Source organism: Panthera tigris, chromosome D4, assembly GCF_018350195.1.
Source record: "Panthera tigris isolate Pti1 chromosome D4, P.tigris_Pti1_mat1.1, whole genome shotgun sequence".
NCBI lineage: Eukaryota > Metazoa > Chordata > Mammalia > Carnivora > Felidae > Panthera > Panthera tigris.
Window position 1 is genome coordinate 54,052,853 of NC_056672.1, and position 3,468 is coordinate 54,056,320.

Genomic DNA, 3,468 nt, shown 5'->3' on the forward strand with positions numbered 1-3,468 from the left:
ATGGGGCAGAAAAATGGTTAAGATAAATTGCACGAGGAGATGGTAAAAACACAAATAGTCAAAGATAAGGGTTGTCTAATGGGCTACAGCTGTTCCATCTCTGCTCCTTGTAATGATCTGGGGGGTTCAGGACCATGGGGATCATTTATTGGTTACAGCGAACATTCATTTCCAGGGGCTGTTATAAATCTAAAATCCTTGAAACAAGCCTGTGCTCTAAGTATTATTATAGTCATCTCACAGTTGAGAAAACTAAAGTGCAGGGCAATGTAGTGCCTTGCCCTCACAGGCAGCAAGTGGCCCAGCTGGGATTAACACTTGGGTAGTCTGACTCCAGAGGCCATGCTTGGAACTCCTGGGACACTTGTCCCAAATTGTTATGGCAGAACGTGCCCACCTACAATGCTAGCGGCAAGCGCTGTAAAAATCGTTTGCCAATAGCTAATTTCCCAACCGCTATCCTAGGTACTTGGTAAGATGATTTGCTTTCCCAGAAGCAACTAGAAGACTTCTGAGCAAAGCCATTAATTCTGAAAGACTTGAGGCTGGGCTCCACATCTCCTCACTACTCAGACCACTCCTACTTTTGGATGCTCTCATAAATTGTCCCAGCCTATTTCATCACAAGTAGGATCGGAACATACTCTAGCAGAGGAATCAGTGATTCTGCAAGACCCTGTGTGCAGCAGGATAGGCCATTTCCTGTATACTGCTCTTTGGGGCCATCTAATCTGCCTGCTGCTGAAGCCAGTAGACCTAGAAAGCACTAACAAATCAGGCTGCCCACCTGGAAAAGGTGCAATGCTAGGGAGATCATACCTCTCAAATTGTCTGGACCACAGTCTTGGTTTACTCCCGCTCTTCCAGTGCAATGATGAATAGCACTCACTTTCGCTTTCAAGAGTCTCCCACTGTGGACTGAGTAAAGCTATGGTCACTCTGGACATCACCCACTTCTTCATGCACACAGCCAGGAAGAAGCCCCATGTTTCTGGCTTCTTTGGGGGCAATGAAATGCTAGGAGCATCCTCTATAAATCAGGGACTCAGCAGCCCTGTGAATACTCACATCTGAGCAGAAAACCTGATGACTTCAAGGAGATCTAGGATTTTGTGACCATTTCTCCCTTCCAATTTTCTTTCAGAGCTTCAAGCTAAGTATAAACCTCTCAGAAAACTTTTCTGTTTCTCGATTTTCTCTCATCACATATGCAAAGAGTTATTTTAAAAACTTGCTCTCAAAGCTATAATTTTCAAAAGTAACACATCACTCTGTTGGTTCCCGTTTTCTGAGAATCCTCCATTAACATAACAGGAACAGCACACAGCCAGACTACATACTCCCATGAAGAGTGGGTTGCCTGAGGAAATTAGGGAAAGGTTTGATTGACAGATAGATAATAACATGAGCCATGATTCTTGCTCATCAGTCACAAGTTCAGGCAGCCATCAGAGTAGGTAGGTGGGCCAGGAGAACTGAGTACATATGATTCTCCAGGGCACCTACTGTCGTTGGGTTGTTCATTTTCAATACTCACCTCTTTCAGTCTGGAAATCTTCTGAGAAAGATTGCCAAGGGTGCCTTACTGACATTTCTGCAAAGATGTGCAGCTTAAGCCATTATCTAACGCTGTCTTTATTTTCAGTTTAGTAGTGATAGCAACACGATAGACCGGATAAGGAGCAGAAAAGTAATAAAGGACTGGCCAGTTCAGGAAGCGCATGATTGTTAGGGAGAGGTTGAAGATGCCAAATTTAAGCATTGCCTGCTTCCAAAATTTGATTAAGCTGATTGTGCACAAGGCCCCAGTCAGCCTACTACTTGCTTCACTCATCCTGCACACTAGCGATTCAACCTGATACCCCAACCATCACCCTCCTCACCTCCCAACCCAAATCACAAGCAAACTGAATCTGCAAGTGCCCTCCACACCCATAAAACCTGGTGACAAATTGGAGGAGCAGCCTTCCACGTAGATGTCCAACTTAGATAACTGATCTGCTCTCACAGACATTCAAAGGGCACAAAGTGTCACTGGCCAGCTTACATCAAAAAGATTTGAGTTTGTGACTTTGGTAAGTGAGTAAAGGTATCAAACTCTGAAGAACGCCTTAAAATTGCATTTGCTTCAATTTCTAGAACCCTCAGATTTGAGACTAATGTGGCCAAGAGCAAAAGGCAACACTGAATCCCACCAATATATATTATGTAAGTAAGGTATCTGAGGCTCTGAAATGTACACACTGTGTATGTACCCCCAGTGTGGAGCCCAGCAACCCTCTGGGCTTCACTCACCTCTGCTTTAGTCACCTCACTTCCACCCTACATTCGGTTAAACTCCCTGTGAATCTTCCCCAAAGAAGCTGGAATCCTGGATCATCATGGTATGAGAGGCTCTGTGGGGAGGAAACCAAGAACACGATTTTGGAAAAATCTTGGACATATCAGAGTTTGTACTCAGTACTTTCATTGCCTCAGCCAGATTCCATGGAGAATTTTCTTTTCTTCCACCCTAAGATTGAATTCTAAATCTGGCTTACTATCATGATTTCCATTTCCATTATATATTGTCCCCTTTTTTGACCCACACCAGAAGTCTTTTTCCATATCCTCACTGGAGGGATTCATGGGCTTTCTTTCCAGAGGTTCACCACTGAGTGATAATTGAGACCCATACATACCCCAACCCTTGTTGTAAAAAACTATTTTGGGTCTATAGCAACTGGGAACAGATGGTGTCTATAAGGTCTCTCCCATTCTCATTCAAATATTAAGAAGAACAGGCACAGGCAATGCACTATTGTAGATTTCTCTCTTCTAGAATTTCCTCATTCCAGTAGCTTTCACGTGAGAAACTCCATTAAACTTCAGCCATTCTTGCTTGCTTGGCATCCTCACTTACTCTGACTTCGCAGGAAGTGTAAAAGAATTAAATACATCCATACCACAATACACTGAGTTTTTCTTTTCCAATTCAAAATAGGTTTCTTCAGCTCTTCCTCTTCAGGATGGCTCTGCCAGGCTAAAAACCTTAAAACAAATTTAAATCACAACTCCTAATAGAACTCAAGCCCTGGGATTCCTTGTCGTTCCCTCTACATGCCAGAGACCACCATCGTTTTTAAATATCCAAAGCAAAAAAAAAGTGTAAATATTTTTTAATGTTTATTTATTTATTTTGAGAGAGAGAGAGTGCACATGCACGTGTATGAGCAAGGAAGGGGCAGAGAGAGATGAAGAGAGAGAATCCAAGCAGGCTCCACACTCAGCACAGAGCCTGACAGGGGCTCACTCTTGTGACCTTGAGATCATGACTTGAGCCAAAATCAAGTCGGTCGCTTAAGTAACTAAGCCACCGAGGCACCCCAAAAGTGTAAATACTTTACTCCCATATTCAACAAGGAAATATTTATGTATCATAAGGAATTTCTCATATGGGCATGCAATTAATGATTCAATAAGCTTTCA

General features: G+C 43.0%; 1 long non-coding RNA gene across 1 annotated transcript; it reads right to left on the reverse strand.

Annotated features, from left to right (window-relative positions):
* Positions 1-844: 844 nt before the first annotated feature.
* Positions 845-3,031, reverse strand: LOC122233174. The gene is made up of 3 exons (XR_006210666.1): positions 2,946-3,031; positions 2,296-2,396; positions 845-918 (listed from the first exon to the last, which is right to left on the reverse strand). It is a non-coding gene; the product is annotated as an uncharacterized LOC122233174 (long non-coding RNA).
* Positions 3,032-3,468: the final 437 nt, after the last annotated feature.